Source organism: Procambarus clarkii, chromosome 15, assembly GCF_040958095.1.
Source record: "Procambarus clarkii isolate CNS0578487 chromosome 15, FALCON_Pclarkii_2.0, whole genome shotgun sequence".
NCBI lineage: Eukaryota > Metazoa > Arthropoda > Malacostraca > Decapoda > Cambaridae > Procambarus > Procambarus clarkii.
In genome coordinates, this window is record NC_091164.1 from 35296442 (window position 1) to 35317114 (window position 20673).

Consider the following 20673-nt stretch of genomic DNA (forward strand, 5'->3'; position numbering starts at 1 on the left):
AAAAAATTAAATTATTTTACCTTGTACCTAGATCCACCAGGCCTGTTTGGTGCATGTTTCAGTACTTCAGAAATCTGGAAGGTCACATCCTCCTCCTCAACTTGTGGATGTGCATTGATAGATGATTCTGTAAAATTAAGTTATTTATATAATAATAAATTCAGTATAACAATAATATTCTGTAAAATTAAAAGTAATTTATACATCAATCAGAAAAAACTCTCCAGAGATGGTGATACACAACATATAAAGGACAAGTTTCAGAACAAAATATGCATTTAGGAATAAGGTTTTGTACATGTAGGTAGCACATGAGAAAATAAGTGGAAGGTGATCAAGTTTATATTAACATGTTAAGGCTTTGTTAAAGCTTTGCAAGAATGAAAAAATATTAATAATATAATATCACCTACCAATTAATTGTACATCATTTATAAGTCAATTATTTGCATTATTATTATTCAATACTAATGATATAAAAATGCATTTTGTAATCTATTATTTATGCAAGTATTAAGCACAGGATCATGAAATAAACTGCAAAATACTGTAATGGATAAACCAATTAAGTTTACATTTTCCTATAGCTAAGTCAGTCAGTTCTATTAGCAGCAGAGAACAATTATGCCCAACCTCTATTAAATGAAACAATCTTAAGAGCAAGTGATAGAAATATAATCATTTATGCTTGGGAAAATATTATGGAATGGTTCCAAATATGAAAAATATTAAGTTTTTTGGTTAAAATTTTTTAACTTAAAATTTAAATTTTTAAGTGAATTTTAAACTTTAAAAAAATTATTTAAATTTTTGGTTACTTACTTAAAATAACATTATATAGTTCTTGTTTTTGTAGAAATGCCAATTTCTTCTTTTGCCCTTCCAGACTGTATAGTGACCACAGGCCGTTTGTTCATATCTTCATTATTCTTCGAACCGTGGTTGCACAATCAGACCCACGTACACTGGTTAAAAGCATCACCTAAAAGCAATATATATATATATATATATATATATATATATATATATATATATATATATATATATATATATATATATATATATATATATATATATATATATATATATATATATATATATATATATAGCAGTCTCCGTGGTGTAGTGGTAAGACACTCGCCTGGCGTTCCGCGAGCGCTATGTCATGGGTTCGTATCCTGGCCGGGGAGGATTTAATGGGCGCAATTCCTTAACTGTAGCCTCTGTTTAACGCAACAGTAAAATGTGTACTTGGATGAAAAAACGATTCTTCGCGGCAGGGGATCGTATTCCAGGGACCGTAGGATTAAGGACTTGCCCGAAACGCTACGCGTACTAGTGGCTGTACAAGAATGTAACAACTCTTGTATATATCTCAAAAAAAAAAAAAAAAAAAAAAAAAAAAAAAAAAATATATATATATATTATATATATATATATATATATATATATATATATATATATATATATATATATATATATATATATATATATATATTATATATATATATATATATATATGTATGTATGCCATATACATATATATGCTATGTTGTATGCTACAACTTGGCTGATAATAAAGCCATTCACAACTGCAGGCCTAATAAAAAAAGGAGGTGGCATAGCAATATCTTACAAAGATACCTTCATCTGCAATAGTGTCATTAGTAATAGAGACGACTATTGTGAATATACCTTTGCCAAGTTCTCCAGTAAATCCCTTAAATCCTCCTTGACTATAAGTGCCATCTATAGATTTCCCAATACCAACACAGCTTCATTCTCAGATAACGTAAGGAATCTTATCATAAATAACAATCTCAACAAAAATCAAACCAACTTAGTGGTTTGTAATGGTGAACAAAACATGCAGATACTGTACTTATATATAACCTGTGAATAGAGTGTAATAACAGCAAAACTATTTGTTTATTGTTTTATGACCATAATAATTGAATCACTAATATGATTCACTAATATATAATCCTAATAATAATCACTAATATATAATCCATTGAGCATGCTGCATCTCTTTCAGTCTCTTTGCTATTTGAACAAGAGGGTTTTTAATTGATCGAACCATATTCTTAATGTAAAGTAAATGAGATGTATTCCATATTTTGCAAAATATACGATGAAGGCACACAAACATTCATACCAAAACTGAAGGGCAGGATTTATGAGGAGACATTAGAGGCATTAAATATTCCAAAACTAGAAGACAGAAGGAAAAGAGGAGATATGGCTGAAGTATGTTGACCAGACCACACACTAGAAATTGAAGGGCGACGACGTTTCGGTCCGTCCTGGACCATCCTCAAGTCGATTGTGATAATCGACTTGAGAATGGTCCAGGACGGACCGAAACGTCGTCGTCCCTTCAATTTCTAGTGTGTGGTCTGGTCAACATACCAAATATACTACACAAATATATATACTACACATACACAATACTAGGATGCACAATAAACTACCCTACACAGGCTGAGTATGGTGTGTACAATAAATGATTAGCTAAAAGATAAGAATGAGTTTGTATAAATGGGGTTAAATCAGAGTGGGAAAATGTAAGTGGAGTTCCTCAAAACTCTGTCCTGGGACCTCTGTAATTCATAATATATACAAATAATTTAGACTCAGGTTTGATCAGCAATATTTGAAAATTTCCAGATGATACAAAAGGGATTTTTTTCTGGATTCAGGATTATTTTTTTTATGGCTGAAAACATGTTTTCAGCAATAAAAGAAATACAGTATTGGTGGAACAACCGTCGACACCTTCAAGAGAAAACCTGAACATCTTCAAGAAGTGCTGGACAAACAAGGCTGTGGTGGATATGTGGGCCTGAGGGGCCTGTCCAAGCAACAGCCTGTTGGACCAAGCTCTCACATGTCAAGCCTGGCCTTGGAAGGGCTTGGTGAGTAGAACAACTACCAGAACCCTATAATGCATGTATCAAGCAGATAACTAGGTTGTAGAGGATAGATAACATAGTGATTATAAGAAAACTAAAAACTCACTGGAAGCAATATAAATTACAAGAGTTGATACTCAACTTCTTTCCATTGTACCTCCCGTGTGTCAGCTTATCACTCTACTGCTAATATCACGGTACTGCAGAATATCTGTCTCTACATTGCCAAGGTGTCCAGGCAGTGAGCACCACATAATGCAGTGCAGTCCTGTAAGAATAAGCACAGTAAGTATGGGCATGGAGGGGGTGCAGCAGTGGCTTGTGAAGGGCTGGAGAGTAAATGGACAAAGCAGACAGATAAGATGGCAATATATAAGGGGAAAAAATTAAAAAGCTAGGATATAAAACTAATTGAGATCAAAAGCATAAATTACTAAAGTAGGGGAAAAAATAACAAATGACTTCATAAAAAAATTATCCAATTGCCAACAGCAACTTGGTAGTACGAGTAAGTCTAAGAAACAAAAAAAATTTAAATGGTGTTATCTGCAATGAAACAATACATACTATTGCACGTACCGAAACATTGATGAATGTAAAAAATAGAGAACTATTTGCTGAATGTCCCATAAATGGATTTAAACTATTTTACACAAAGAGGGGGGAGAAGCCATGTATGTTAGGGAATATTTGAAATGTAGTCTCGAAAAGTACACAACTGTGATAGGAAAATTAGGTCACATGGAGGAGTGGGTCTGTATACTATGGAAGACCTTGTATGCTCGGAGCTCCTTAACATTACAAATGAGGTGGTAGAGGTATTGGGATTAAAAATAGAGAAAATAAATTTAGTGATTATTCTAATATACAAACCGCCAGATGCAACGGCCGAGGAATTCACAGAACAGATAAACAAAATGGAGAACTCGATACCTCATATTATCTTCCTAGGTGACTTCAACTTGCCTAGTCTAAGATGGAGAATAGCAAACAATAATATTATACCAGGAAATTTATCGAGACCTAACCACTCAGCTTCCTGGCAATACGTTAGTAATGAATAAATATGATATATTTACTCATTATAATGTTGGTGCTGAATGTACAACACGAAAAAACATAATTTTAATCTGAAAAAGTATCTTTTTATAAAGAAATTAGACGAAAATAAAGAGCTGGTGACGCCAAATCAAGTCGACGATCCAAGCGTCGGTTAGGTTAAGTTAGGTCAACCTAACCTAACATATTATATTTATTTATTACTAACGTATTGCCAGGAAGCTTTGTGAAGCTTGTGTAGCTTGTGGTAGCTTGTGGTAATTAGACGGACCCTCATTTTAACAGAAACTTGGCTAAGTAAAGACTATACCCAACTCTACAACTTAGCTGGTTATAAAGGCATTCATAATTGCAGGCCTAGTAAAAAAGGAGGTGTTATACCAAAACAGATGCAGAACTAGGAAACAGGATTTCTTCAACAGAAATTTTGAAATTGTTCACAATTTTTGTTAGACCAAAGTTGGAGTATGCAGCAGTTGTATGGTGCCCATATCTTAGAAAGCATATCAACAAACTGGAAACGGTGCAGAGACATGCCACTAAGTGGCATTAACTAAATGCCATTAAATATGCCAAATATACTACATAAATATACATACTACACATGCACAATAATTGTCCAGGGCCATCAACACACCTCCAGGGCCACCAACACACCTCCAGGGCCACCAACACACCTCCAGGGCCACCAACACACCTCCAGGGCCATCAACACACCTCCAGCTAGAGCCACCAACACACCTCCAGGGCCATCAACACGCCTCCAGGGCCATCAACACAACACCACCATCAACACACCTCCAGCCAGGGCCACCAACACACCTCCAGGGCCACCAACACATCTCCAGGGCCATCAACACACCTCCAGCTAGGGCCACCAACACACCTCCAGGGCCACCAACACACCTCCAGGGCCACCAACACACCTCCAGGGCCACCAACACACCTCCAGGGCCATCAACACACCTCCAGCTAGGGCCACCAACACACCTCCAGGGCCATCAACACACCTCCAGGGCCATCAACACACCTCCAGCTAGGGCCACCAACACACCTCCAGGGCCACCAACACACCTCCAGGGCCACCAACACACCTCCAGGGCCATCAACACACCTCCAGCTAGGGCCACCAACACACCTCCAGGGCCACCAACACACCTCCAGGGCCATCAACACACCTCCAGCTAGGGCCACCAACACACCTCCAGGGCCATCAACACGCCTCCAGGGCCGTCAACACACCTCCAGCTAGGGCCACCAACACACCTCCAGGGCCATCAACACGCCTCCAGGGCCATCAACACAACACCACCATCAACACACCTCCAGCCAGGGCCACCAACACACCTCCAGGGCCATCAACACGCCTCCAGGGCCATCAACACGCCTCCAGGGCCATCAACACACCATCCAGCCTACCACCACAAGCTTATATATATACTACACATGTCTAAGAGCAAATAAAAGAAAACAGTTACCTTAACTATTGAAGATGCAGCAGGATTTTGTGGATAAGCCAGCAGCAGTCCCTCTCGACACGGTTTTAAAATGGCGGCGACTACCACAACATGCAACGAGCCTAAAGAATGTCCAGCGCTAGCATTATCTAAACGCTATTATATATTATCAAGCAATACGGAAATCTAAAATAAAAAAAATGATACAAATAATTGTATTAAATATTTATTTGCAATTACAATACCTCGGGAATATATTTTTGCGTTAGCAAAACATATTAAGTTCGTATTTAGTTTAACTCATTTAAATTCTTTACAAATAATAACCTGATTTTACCTGATGGCCACTAACATTAATGTTTTATGTTGATACATTTCATACCCTTATTATTTCAATTTCTTTCTTTATTATGCACCCCATACCCATCCCGTGGGCGGTGGTGTAAAGGATTACAGAGGCACATAATGGGTTCAGGAACTGAACTCTCTAGTTTGTTTAGCTAAGCAAATACCAATTTTTGACGCTAGTTACAAAATTATTAATGTTATATATACACGTACACACTCTCATACATACATGTACATATATATATATACGTATACATATATACATACACATACATATTTATAATCACCCACACAAATACACACATCAATAATCTCTGTGTCACTTATTTTATACATGTTCTTGTAGAACATTCTATTGCGAACACATTGGGCGCTGCCCAATAAACTCGCCCCTCGGGGCAAAATTATTTTTTTTTTTTAATCTTGGTGGAACATAAAATGGCCGCCTGTGTTTATGCTGTCGTCAGATGGCGCTGTGACGTCACAGATGAGGGAAGCACGTACTGTGCATTAATGCCTCGATCCCTCGTTATTTATTTAATTTATTTATTTATATATATACAAGAACGTACATTGGGGGTTAAGAGACAACATAGAGCTTAAGTTAGAATTATAATCTTGTAAAACCACTAGCTTGCATATAGCGTTTCGGACAAGTCCTTAAACTAATCTTTGAGCAAATTCTTAAACAAAGTTTTAGAGAAATAATTAAATGTAAAATTGATAAAAAGTGTTTAACAGGTACATTACAGCTTTACTTTACAAGTACAGATGATTTTAAGTAGGATAATTACAGTAAAATTGTCAAAAAATTGTTTACAGGTACGATGCAAGAATTTTCGACACAAAAGCAGATCAGAACAATACACAATAATAACAATACACAATAATGAACAAGGAATCCTAAGTACAATTAGGAAAACATCTCAGGGTTATACATTGGATTACTGAAGCACAATATGAGGATCATTACAAATAGTAATGCAGTAGAATATGCACTCATATTCTATTATTAAGTTAATATTAAGTTCCTTCCTCATGTTAAGTATCTTTGTGGTACGAGGGACATCCAAGGATTATCTTCAAGGCTTCGTTCTGCAAGTTTTCAAGCCCTTTAAGCTTTCTTTCAGTCATCAATGCAAGCAGAGATGCAACATAATCCACTAAAGATCTGATGTATGCAAGGTACATCATTTTGACAATTGTGACATTGGCACCATAGCCTGAGTGATAACCTGCAACATCTCCAAGAGGGCTTATGGAGCCTCTCATTATACTGACGACAGAGTCTGAATACAACAGGACAATACAAGACCAAGGTATTTGAATCTGTTAACATAGTCAAGCTGGGAGCCATCATACAGTTGCATCTTGCGAACAGCTCCTCCCTGCCTGGGTGGACACCCGTTTAGTATCTTTGTTTCCTCTGCTGAGATATGACTAAACCTAAGTCCTGACATATAAGACTAATACAGAGTTAAGAGTGTTCTGCATGTTAGCATAACAAGTAGCAAGAGGTAATCGTGATTAACAGTATCAAAGGCCTTTCTCAGGTCAATGAAGAGTCCAATTGGAAACTCATTTTTGTCAAGGGCAGAGTAAATTATATCAAGGAGACTAATAATTGCATCGTTGGTACTCTTTTGAGAGCGAAAGCCAAACTGACAGGGGCTAAGAATGTCGAATTTTACGAGATAGGAGTAGAGCTGTTTGTAGATAATTTTTTCAAATATTTTTGATAGTATGGGTAGGTTCGATATTGGTCTGTAGTTGTTTATGTCTGACGGATTACCTCCTTTATGAACTGGCGTTACTCTTGCGTTTTTAAGGATATCAGGGAAGGTATGACACTCAAGGGATTTGTTGAACAGCAGAGCTATAGGTGGTGCAAGGGCATGGGAGGCGCTCTTGTATACAATGGATGGGATTTCACTGATGTTCCCAGCTTTGGTTTTTAGTGAGTGTATGATGGACACAACATCTGTCGGGCTGACTGGTGAGAGGAGAAGAGAGTTTGGATAGCTGCCTGAGAGATATGTGTTGATATGTGTCTGAGTCTGTGGGATTTTATTGCAAGGTTAGCACCAATCGATGAAAAGAAGCTATTAAATTCATTCGCCATTTCTAAGTCAGATGACAGTGTAAGGCCATCCTTAGAGAGTGTTATCTGGTTGTGGGAGTGTTGTTTAGTTCCCAGGATGTTAGAGATGGTATTCCATGTGCTTTTCATGTTGCCTTTTGCTTCTTTGAATCTAGTCTCATAGTATGAAAGTTTTGCTTTTCTTATGATACTGGTAAGCACTGATGAGTACCTTTTAATTACTTCCATTGAAACTAGGCCACTCCTAAATTTCTTTTCGTATTCATGTTTTTTGTTGATTAATTTAATTATGCCACTTGTGAGCCACGGGTTATTTTTTCTTTTATCAGTTACTTGTTTGGTAAGGAGGGGACAGTGAGTGTTGTAGAGGCTTAGAGTTTTGGAGAGAAAGAGGTTAGTTGATGAGTTTATATCCTGTGAATTATTAAATTCAGATTCCCAGTTAATATTGTGGAGTGCATTAGGGAGATTGCCTAAAGCTGATTCACTATGTAGCCTGAATGAAAGTTTTTTGGTTTCTGGTGGTGATGTGTCAATGTTTGCTATGAGGAAGGTAGGATAGTGGTCAGTTGTTCTGTCATAAATTACCCCAGATGTAAGGGGAGCTGTTATATTAGTCCAAAGGTGATCCAGGGTAGTGGCAGATGTTTGAGTGACTCGGGTGGGCTTGGTGATTGTGGGGATTAGCATACAGGAGTGCATGCTGTTACGGAAATAGTCAACTTGAGGGTTGTTTTCAACATTCAATAAAGAAATTCTGGAGGGCTTCTGTGCAAGGGTTAGGATGAGCTAGCCTAAGCATTTTTATACCAATTTGACAGTTATTTTCAGTAACACGATAAACAACGCTCGGAATATTAAGTTCCTTTCTCATATTAAGTATCTTTGTGGTACGAGGGCACCCAAGGATTATCCTCACGGCTTCGTTCTGCAATTTTTCAAGCCCTCCAAGCTTTCTTTCAGGATGCCTTAAAGTTAGTTTAGTTCATTTATTATGCACCCCATACCCATCTTGTGGGCGGTAGTGGAAAGGGTTACAGAGGCACATAATGGGCTCAGGGACTGAACCCCACAATTCATTTAGCTAAGCAAGTTTGTTACAATCTTGATGAGCTAGTTACAAAATTCAGTATAAGTCGTCACATCAACAATGGGTTCGAGATCGATCACAAGTACAGTTTCTAAATTAAGCAACTGACATATGTGGAGAGCTAGTGTCACAATTGATATGTTTGTCCTGCACACCGCCCCCCATCCAGTGGGCAGCGGTGGATATGTTACAATCGCTTTGTTACTACTTACAGTTAGCAAACTGGGGATATTTGGCTAAAATTTCTTATACCAGATCATTTTGAATGAAATATTGACACATCGTTGGCACACTGGTTATAGAATTGTCTCTGAATTCACTATCACATAGTGACGGAGGGTGTGCGAATAATTTTGTTGACAGTTAACATTTGGTCAGGTCTACATCGGCAGATAATGAGAATTCCCAGAAATACTTGTAACCGAGTCTAAGCCGAGCAGTAGTAACATCTAGAAGTCTGCTGATTTTATTGGATGAACCATAGATGTGTCGCTCCTCTTGCATAATAGTATTGAACGAAAGTTAATCTCCCCAAACACTTTCGCGTTTAGGGCAAATTACCCCTCCACTCTCTCCATTTTTTTTTTGGACATTCCCTGGTAGTGTGCGGAAATACTGAAAAGTGTATACTCTTTTCAACTTTGTCACCTTAATTCTCGTCCTATGTCTTTCATTTTGGTATCAATGCGTTCGCAATAGAATTCCCAACAGAACTATGTGCATATAATGTCAAAGACAGCAGCGCGCTCCACACGCCGACAAGACGAATGTAGGCCAAGGGTACCAGAAAAAGAAAGCTGAGCCACCCTCATGCAACTCTCATTACATTAGAGAGCGTGATAATACTGAAAAGTGTATACCCTTTTCAACTTTGTTACCTCAATTCTCATCCTAGGTTTTTCAATTTAGCATCAATGTGTTCGCAATAGAATTCTCTACAGGACTAAAGGCATATAAACTCCAAAAGCCCGGCTTACCATCCGCAACAAACAGAGAAAGCGAGAGCGTGTTACCAGGGAGCGCACAAGAGCGATAAAATGTATACACTCTTTTCATTCTGGTCACCTCAATTGTCATCCTAGGTCTTTCATTTTGGTATCAATGTGTTTGCAATAGAATTTCCAACCGGAATATATGCATGAAATGTCAAAAACAGCAGCGTGCTCCACCCGCTGACGTGATGAAAGCACGGCGGACCATCCGCACAAAACAGAGAAAGTGAGAGAAAGTAACCCAGGAGCACTCAAGTGCAATGTAATGTCAACACTCTTTTCACTTTGGTTACCTCAATTCTCGTCATATGTCTTTCATTTTGGTATCAATGTGTTCACAATTGTATCTGCTGGCATTTTACGCTTTGCTTGGATCTGAAGGGTTTTAGGCTCACCACGATGCAATCTGATAGTACCACACGTGTATATACCTATCTTCAAGCAGCAATTCACTCATTCAAACCGACTTATAATAGTTATCCATATATAAATGGTAATCTTTGTTCTACCTGTTAACCTGTCATATGAAGAAAGATTGTCAAAGCTTATATTACATTCTCTAGAAAAGCAAAGAATTAGGAGTGACATATGGTAGAGGTGCACAATGGGATGAATGGACATAACAAAGGGGGCATTAATGGGGTATTAAAAGTAGCAACACAAGACAGAACTCGAAACAAAGTGTAAAAATTAGAAAAATTTAGATTTAGGAAAGAACTGCATGGGTAAATACACTGGGTTTGTACCTTAAGGTTCATGTATGAAATATTACAGAGTTCCAATTAACTCCCATGCATGCTGTTAATTTATGTTATGTTCATGTTTTTTATGTTAAAATGTTTTTGTTGATTTGTTTGTATATTTTCATAAGTAAAGCATGCTTACCGTCTTATTCCAAGTTTTATGATAACTTTACAAGGTTTAAAACATAAAGTTCAATATATATTCTGGTTTTCACACAGGAATTATACGTTAATATAACATCATAATAACGTAATGATGTCGTGTAAATAACGTTATACTGACGTCATATAAATGTTATATTTAAGTTATAAGAACGTAAACTGGATAGCTTTACAGAAAGTAAACAAAAAAAACTAAATGTTGACTGAAAATTATTTATTCTTAAATATAAAGCATGAAAACATTATAATTCCATAGCATTTACTATTATTTTTAAATTTTTACATAAATCTTAAAAAACTGTGTCTCAAGAATAAATGTTTTTAGTTATATCCTTTGGTTTTAAGAACATCAGATATACATATTTATGTCAAAAGTTACAGTATTACCTTTGTGGAACCATTTAAAAACGTCCACAAACGTTCTGTGTTTGCTGGGATGATAGTGGTTTTTTGCAATTCTTCATGAATAGAGAAATCCAGGAGTCTGGACCTGGGGCAGAGTGCATGGGCATGCTGTTCATGGCTGCTTCAAGGTCAAGTGAGGTTAGGTTGACATCTGATATACTGTATAGTTCAATGGTCAGGCTGCGAGCAGCCGGATCCAATGGCTTGATTGACCAATCCAGCAACCAGAAGGCCTGGTCGGGGATCGGGCCGCAGGGACGTTGAGCCCAGAAATCATCGCAAGGTAACCCCCAACGTATGGTGGTGTCACATTCGTGAAGAATTCGTTTGGATCATAGATCTTCAATGAGTTCAGGGGTTCACTGAAAACAGAAGCGTACTGTAGCTGCAAACAAATGAGTGAAATACAGTGTACTGTATTTCACAGGGCCTCCACCCCTAGGAAGCAGCCCGTGACAGCTGACTAACTCCCAGGTACCTATTTACTGCTAGGTAACAGGGGTATCAGAGTGAAAGAAACTCTGCCAATTGTTTCTCGGCGGCGCGGGATCAAACCCGGGACCACAGGATTATGAGCCCCGCTCTCTGTCCACTCAGCCACCGTCTCCCAGGTGCTTTCTTTCCTAGTTGGTTCTAATATTTGCTGATTTAAGGAAAATGTCACACATCTGCAAGAGGTCATTTGTGTGTGACTGTTGACCAAGTCAACTTCCTGGAACTCTCTCTGGTTTAGCTGTGTTTGCCACATCTTTCCATTGAGGTGCCTAAGTTGAAGTCGTCAAGTACGGTGATGTTTGGGGCAGAGTTTGTGTAGCTTACTAAGCAGTGTTGTATTTTAGTTAGTTGCTCTATAAACTGCTGAGAATTTGCATCTGGTGATTTATATACCAGGACAATCACCACATTTAGAATATCTATTTTTATTATCGGCCCTTACACCATAATATTTGCAACGTTTAGCAGCTCTGTGCAGATGAGTGTATTCTTAATGAAAAAGCTTATCCTAGGGAGCCTGACGGCTGACAGCACTCGGGATTCGTAGTCCCAAGGTTCTGGGTTTGATCCCCGGTGGAGGCGGAAAGAAATGGGGAAGCGTTTCTTTCACCCTGATGCCCCTGTTCACCTAGCAGTAAATAGGAGTAGTGTAAAGTACGCCTACGGCGACGCGGACCACCTACCCAGGTGGCACTCTTGAGTGCCAGCTGAGCAGGTGTCGCGCGTCGTCGTAGTCGCAGAGGGTTTTGGAGGGGATTTTCCTGGAAGTTTGGCGCGTTTTGGACGCGTGTGAGCGTCCTGTGTTATGGTATGTGGTCAGGAACGAGGGGAGATCATGTTGTTGGATGCCAGGTGGTGCGCGTCGTCGTAGTCGCAGCGCGTCGTCGTAGTCGCAGAGGGTTTGGGAGGGGAATTTTCCGGAAGTTTGGCGCGTGTCGGACGCGGTCTTGAGTGGCGGGTGAGCAGGTGTACCGCGTCGCTCTAGTCACAAAGGGAATTTCTGGGAAGTCGTAAGAAAATAGAAGGATAAGAGGAAGGAGTAAATGAATATGTATGTGTGTGTGTGTGACGACGATAGTAAGGTAAATAGAGGGGATCCGACATATTGGATATGTTGTTTGGGGAGGGGGAGGGGGGAGGGAGAGGAGGACCCCATACCTGAGAGGAACGCCTGGACGTTCATTAGCTTCCCCCTACAGGAAGTCGTAAGTGTCGAGGGGTAAGAGAGCGAGAGAGCACCCTCCTGCAGAAGTGGGGCCATTTGTCTTAAAGGGTTTTCGTTGTCTTCAGAGTGGAGATGTTCGTCCCGTAACGCTTCCCCATACACTGTGGATTCGTTAAGGAGGAGCGAGGTACATACTCCTGCCGACAGACAGACCCGCACCTGCCAACCGTCAATCACTCCCACCCCTCAACCCCCCACCGCTCCCATACCATCAACCATTGTTCTGTGCAAACCCTTTTAATATGTGTAAGCTATATCGTAACGTGATCAACATGGTGAGAGCAATAAACGAGGGAAAAGTAAACACATTATATATAAATTTATTTCTTTATTAAACACTTAAGCGATTTACAATGATAATAATAATAATAAGACTTCTTCTTGGTGGTTTAGCTAGCAGACAGATGTAGAAAGGCTTTCATTCAGTCCATCGAACCTTCCCACCACGCTAGTCAACCAGTCAATCTGTAGAAAGGGTTTAGGTAGTAGACAGACCGATTGGGAGTCATTCATCCACTCCAACGAACCTTCCCGACACGTTAGTCAATCAGTCAATCTGTAGAAATGGTTTAGGTAGTAGACAGACCGATTGGGAGTCATTCATCCACTCCAACGAACCTTCCCGACACGCTAGTCAATCAGTCAATCTGTAGAAAGGGGAAAAGGTTATAAGTTTTGTTGTTGTTGTCAATGTTGTAAACATAAATACAGACATTATTATGTTCATCATTCAATCCTAACATAAAGTATTACTCACCGCACTATCATCCTAGCCAACTTCGTCACACAGCGTTTCACACTCAGCATCACTACCGTTTAAGCAGAATGTTTGCTTACACACAGGCATTTTCATCTGAGCGTAATTGAATTTCAGCACTTTTTCATCATTCTTGCGAAAATGACCATATTTAAACGCTTCATCAAAGTGAAGCAGGGCGGCCTCTAAGCCTAGTCTGCAAAAATGATATGCAAAATAAACGGCGTAATTCCCACAGAAGTAACTATTCAAGGATTGAATCCTTTTCTTCATAATATATAGGGTATAGTCTTGGAAGTAAGACATAAACTCTTCGAAATATCTTGAATAAGATCCTATTGCAGGACTGGTATAGCTGTCTAGTATAACTATCTCGCTTCTACCTTCATCCTTATTTACATAGAATGTTATCCAATGGCCCATTTTATTACGAGAACCAGACTCCAGAGTGTTCATTATGAACACCACAGGTCTTTTTTTTTATGTATTTTTATCATATTTTCCGTACATCATCAGCTAGGAAACATCCTAGATAGTCTACCCTATCACCTAAATTACTTCTGATAGCCTCATTTATTTCCAAACAATTCATATTAGTATTTTAAATTCCAAAGCGATCCTCAGATTACCACTTTTTTCAATCGGGATGGTGTCATCGATATCCTCAGGTTGTAAATTAAAGGCCAGTATGGTTCCACCATTCACATATGTGTCATAAGATAATATATTGTCTTTATCGAAGCCTAAGGCTTGTAATGCTGTGTAATACAACTTGGTGCAGTTATGAGGGAAGTCACACCCAATATTGACAATATTAGTGCTATTCTGCGATATTAATACTTTACTAAGCTCGCAGTTTTCCAAATACAGTATATATATATATATATATATATATATATATATATATATATATATATATATATATATATATATATATATATATATATATATATATATATATGTATATATATATATATATATATATATATATATATATATATATATATATATATATATATATATATATATATTTTACACGCAAGAGAGATTATACAACCTTAGAACACTTTCCCACCAGGAGATTCGAACCCTAGCCAGCACAGAAGCCTTACAGCAACTGGCATAACTGGTACGCCTTTAACCCACTGCACCACAGCTCAGACCCTTAAAAAGAGATGGTAATTTCGGAGTATTTCACCTCCAAAGATCACCACCTCCCAAGGGCAACAAGAGCATAGTGAGGGACTACTCACGTTCTTTCATCAAATTCCTGTTAATATGGGAGAACTCTGTGTCTATGCTTAATGCACAACTTGCCTAAACACGCAAGAGAAATTATACAACCATAGAACACTTTCCCACCAGGAGATTCGAACTCTAGCCAGCACAGAAGCCTTACAGCAACTGGCATATATATATATATATATATATATATATATATATATATATATATATATATATATATATATATATATATATATATATATATATATATATATAAATATATATATATATATATATATATATAAATATATATATATATATATATATATATATATATATATATATATATAAATATATATATATATATATATATATATATATATATATATATAACATTATATATAAATATATAACATTATATATATATATATATATATATATATATATATATATATATATATATATATATATATATATATATATATATATATATATATATATATATATATATATATATATATATATATATAATATATATATATATATAACATATATATATATATATAACATGCTTGCTCTGTAACATTCACCGGCCGGGGAACATCCATACTCGGCCTCTTGCTACACTCTGCCGAGCTGGCATTGTGAACACCTTCACAGTTGCAGCATCTGGGAACTATTTTCTCACCCAGAATAAGTCTGTTTCTACACACATTAGAGAGGTGAGACTTTCCGCAGAAACGACATCGTGGATAATGTTGACAGCACCAGGATTTATGCCCCCATCTGCAGCATTTCAGGCATATTATGGGCTCTTCCACATACTTTGCTACATGCCTGTAGCCAGCCCCGGTGATGAACATTCTCTAGGGAACTTCACCTCTCACTAGAGCCACCACCTGATTAATAGCTTCACATTTAATAAGGTGACGCTTGGCCCACACAAATCGTTGGTCGTCGAGGATGAATTCGGGGTCTAGAATCTGAGGGTATTTGTAGATAATTACCTTCGTCAGCTTCTCGTTCTCCTCCGGTATTTGCATAACAATTCTTTCATATCCTTGCTGGGTAAGAAACACAACTGCCTCCATAGAACCTACCGTTAAGTAAGGTCTGTTCACACCTTCCTTCAGCAGAGGCTCGAACTTGCGGTGCTCTCTTCCAAGTTTGACTGTCCACAGCAGCTTGTGGTGGTAGGCCAGTGTGCATGAGGCAAGGAAGAGAAGCCTCCACCTCTGCTGACCCTTACCTTCCTGACATCGTTCTGTCCGTTCGTCGACCCTGGTTTAATCAGTCTCAGAGTCGTTCCTCATTCTCTTGTCGTTTCCGTTAGGTACACTGTCAACACTACGCCCCACATCCTGTCTTCTCCGTTTCTTCTGTCCCCTGGTTAGAACTTCTTGAAAATTACTCAACTGGCTGACTGCTTTCTGAGTCTGTGTCCGTGTGAATATTGCCGTGGGGAGTAGCCAGTTCTCCTGTTGACCGATTCTCCATCTCAGTGCCCAGCATGGGGGGGGGGGGGAGATGTGTAGGATGCGATATGTTGCAGAGGTGTTACCTTGACAAAGGGTGCAGGCGAGACGAGAGCAACGGAACGACATCCTCACCCGTCGACCGTCTTGTAAACACTGTGGAATGCATTAGGCAGTGATAGTTAGATCATTGATAGTTGAGAGGCGGGACCAAGGAGCCACAGCTCAACCCCTGCAAGCACAATTAGATGAGTACACTAGTTTCTGCTTTAAAAATGTATAAAGAACGTATTGTAGGAACGTGCACAGAAAACTATGTTACAGTGGCATGTCTATGGGGTAAACTACTGCAAACAGGATAGAATGGTGTCTACTATCACTGTAGAATGGGTATAGGGTCCACTACCACTTATTAGGTGGGAGAGGGGTTCATACCACTTGCAGGATGGGTTTTGGCCCACAACTGCCCAAAGGATGGTATGGTGACCACTATCATCCACAGGATGGGTATGGGGTGCATCACCACCCACAGGATGGGTATGGTGCCCACACCCACCCCACAGGATGGGTATGGGGTCCACCACCACCCACCCCACAGGATGGGTATGGGGTCCACCACCACCCACAGGATGGGTATGGGGTCCAATACCACCCACAGGATGGGTATGGGGTCCAATACCACTCACAGGATGGGTATGGGGTACAATACCACCCACAGGATGGGTATGGGGTCCAATACCACTCACAGGATGGGTATGGGGTACAATATCACCCACAGGATGGGTATGGGGTCCAATACCAACCACTGGATGGGTATGGGGTCCAATACCACCCACAGGATGGGTATGGGGTCCAATACAACCCACAGCATGTGTATAGGGTCCAATACCACCCACAGGATGGGTATGAGGTTCACTACCACCCACAGGATGGGTATGGGGTCCAATACCACCCACAGGATGGATATAATAAATAAATATAATAAATAAATAAATAAATAAATGTTTATTTAGGTAAGGTACATACATACAAGAGATTTTATAAAGTTTGTTGGATTAATAGATAGAGCTAGTACATACAATGCCTAAAGCCACTATTACGCAAAGCGTTTCGGGCAGGAAAAACATTAATGACTAAAGCTTAATACTAATGGATATAAAGAATAAAATGTGTTGAGAACAAATAAAAATAGAGGTAAAAGAGGGGGGAACATGGCTGAAAAAGCAGCACAAATACAATTACAAATTATTACAGACAATTACATTCAAACAGCGTTGTTTTGAAAAAAAAACAGACATGGGTTGACAACAGAGGGGTAAGATAGGTTACAGGGAATTTATTAGGTAGTGCTTCGTTTTTCTCTTAAACTGGTTGAGAGAGGTACAGTCTTTAACATGGTTGGGAAGGTCATTCCACATTCTGGGTCCCTTGATTTGAAGAGCATTTCTAGTTTGATTAAGTCGTACTCTAGGAATATCAAAACTGTATTTATTTCTGGTGTGGTTCTCATGGGTTCTGTTACAACCTTCAATGAATCTTTTGAGGTCAGGATTGGCATTACAGTTCAGCGTTTTATAAATGTATAATACACATGAGAGAATGTGCAGTGACTTAATATCTAACATATTCAGAGATTTGAGGAGGGGGTACCTTACCTTGAGGTGCTTCCGGGGCTTAGCGTCCCCGCGGCCCGGTCGTCGACCAGGCCTCCTGGTTGCCGGACTGATCAACCAGGCTGTTGGACGCGGCTGCTCGCAGCCTGACGTACGAGTCACAGCCTGGTTGATCAGGTATCCTTTGGAGGTGCTTATCCAGTTCTCTCTTGAACACTGTGAGGGGTCGGCCAGTTATGCCCCTTATGTGTAGTGGAAGCGTGTTGAACAGTCTCGGGCCTCTGATGTTGATAGAGTTCTCTCTCAGATTACCAGTTGCACCTCTGTTTTTCAACAGGGGTATTCTGCACATCCTGCCATGTCTTCTGGTCTCATGTGATGTTATTTCTGTGTGCAGGTTTGGGACCAGCCCCTCTAATATTTTCCACGTGTAAATTATTATGTACCTCTCCCGCCTGTGCTCAAGGGAGTACAGTTTTAGGCTCTTTAGTCGGTCCCAATAGTTTAGATGTTTTACTGAGTGGATTCTAGCAGTAAAGGATCTCTGCACGCTCTCCAGGTCAGTAATTTCTCCAGCTTTGAAAGGTGCTGTCATTGTGCAGCAGTACTCCACTCTAGAGAGCACAAGCGTTTTGAAAAGTATCATCATCGGTATAGCATCTCTAGTGTGAAAAGTTCTTGTTATCCAACCTGTCATTTTTTGCAGTTGTGACGGCTACTTTATTGTGTTCTTTAAAGGTAAGGTCTTCCGACATGAGTACACCCAGATCCTTTACATTGCCTTTTCGTTCTATGTTATGATTTGCCTGAGTTTTGTACGTGGTTTCCGTTTTTATATTTTCATTTTTTCCATAGCGCATGAGCTGGAACTTTTCTTCGTTAAACACCATATTATTTTCTGTAGCCCATAGAAAGACCTGATCTACATCTGACTGGAGGTTCGCCGTGTCCTCTATGTTGCCTACTCTCATGAAGATCCTAGTGTCATCTGCAAAGGATGATACAGTGCTATAGGTTGTGTTCTTGTCTATGTCCGAAATGAGGATGAGAAAAAGTACTGGAGCAAGCACAGTACCCTGGGGGACTGAGCTCTTCACGGTTGATGGGCTGGATTTTATTTTGTTGACTATTACACATTGGGTTCTGTTGGTCAGGAAATTGTAGATCCATCTGCCTATTTTTCCGGTAATTCCTTTTGAACGCATTTTATGTGCAATAACACCATGGTCACATTTATCAAAAGCTTTTGCGAAATCTGTGTAAATTACATCCGTGTTATGTTTGTCTTCCATTGCATCTAATGCCATATCATAGTGGTCCAGCAACTGCGACAGGCAAGAGCGCCCTGTTCTGAAACCATGTTGTCCGAGGTTATGGAGTTGCTGTGATTCCATGTATTTTGTGATTTTACTTCTTAGCACTCTCTCAAAAATTTTTATGATGTGCGATGTTAGCGTTATCGGCCTGTACCGAGTGATGTCTGGGGCTAGAGTTGGATATTGTCCTAATAGCAGCTTTGTGTTGAGTAATTAGAGGACGTAAATGATTTTGGGTAGTAGAACCCCAAGCACAAATACCATAGTTGAGATATGGATAGATGAGGGAGTAATAGAGAGTCAGCAGGGCAGGGCGGGGTACTCAAATAAAGAGCAACATTAAACAAACTTGGAGCACAATTTCACAAATATTGGGATCAAAGAAATCTTTAAATAACAAACCGACTCTCCTGTCTAATAACGATGGTCAGCTTTCAGCCTCTGATTCTGCTATTGAGTTCAATAGGTTCTTCTCTTCCATTGGTTCATCCCTTGCAAATGATATGCCATCTTCCAGTACTGACATTAAGGACTATCCACAGTCTCTGTACCTAAAGCCTATTAACTCCACTGACGTCAATGAGATAATCCTTTCCCTTAAAACCAAGTCTGGTGCCCTTGAGGAGATACCAACTTTAATTTACAAAAAAGCCTCCAGATCTTTAGCCCCTGCTATTGCTTTGCTCTTCAACAAGTCACTTGAACTCCAAACCTTTCCAGATATTCTAAAAAAAGCGAGAGTAACGCCTGTCCACAAATGTGGTGACCCCACAGATGTTAACAACTACAGACCTATATCAATCCTGCCAAACTTGTCAAAAATTTTTGAAAAACTTATATATAAGCAGCTTTACTCATATCTAGCCAAACTCAATATACTTAGCCCTTGCCAATATGGCTTCAGACCCAAAAAAGCACTAACGATGCACTTATTAGTATGCTTAACTCGATTCATACAGCTCTTGATAAAAAGGAGTTCCCTGTTGGGTTATTTGTGGACCTGCCTAAAGCTTTTGATACTGTCAACCACCATAACCTTCTTCTTAAATTACATCATTATGGAGTCAGAGGACACTCCCTACTATACCTCGAGTCCTACCTTACTGACAGGCTCCAATATGTTTCTGTGAATAATACAATTTCTCCCACCCTACCCATCAACATTGGTGTTCCTCAGGGCAGCATACTTGGCCCTCTCCTCTTTCTCATCTACATTAATGACCTTCCAAATGCCTCCCAACACCTCAAACCAATTCTATTTGCTGACGACACAACCTTCATTTACTCCAGTCCTGA

At 39.3% G+C, this 20673-nt stretch overlaps 1 long non-coding RNA gene across 1 annotated transcript in view; it reads right to left on the minus strand.

The window, feature by feature from the left end:
• Positions 1-976, minus strand: part of LOC138365122 (uncharacterized) — a 4978-nt gene extending 4002 nt beyond the window's left edge. The window contains exons 1-2 of the long non-coding RNA XR_011228667.1: positions 823-976; positions 21-127 (exon numbers count right to left, since the gene is read on the minus strand). This is a non-coding gene — a long non-coding RNA (uncharacterized lncRNA). The remainder of the gene's footprint in view (positions 1-20; positions 128-822) is intronic.
• Positions 977-20673: the final 19697 nt, after the last annotated feature.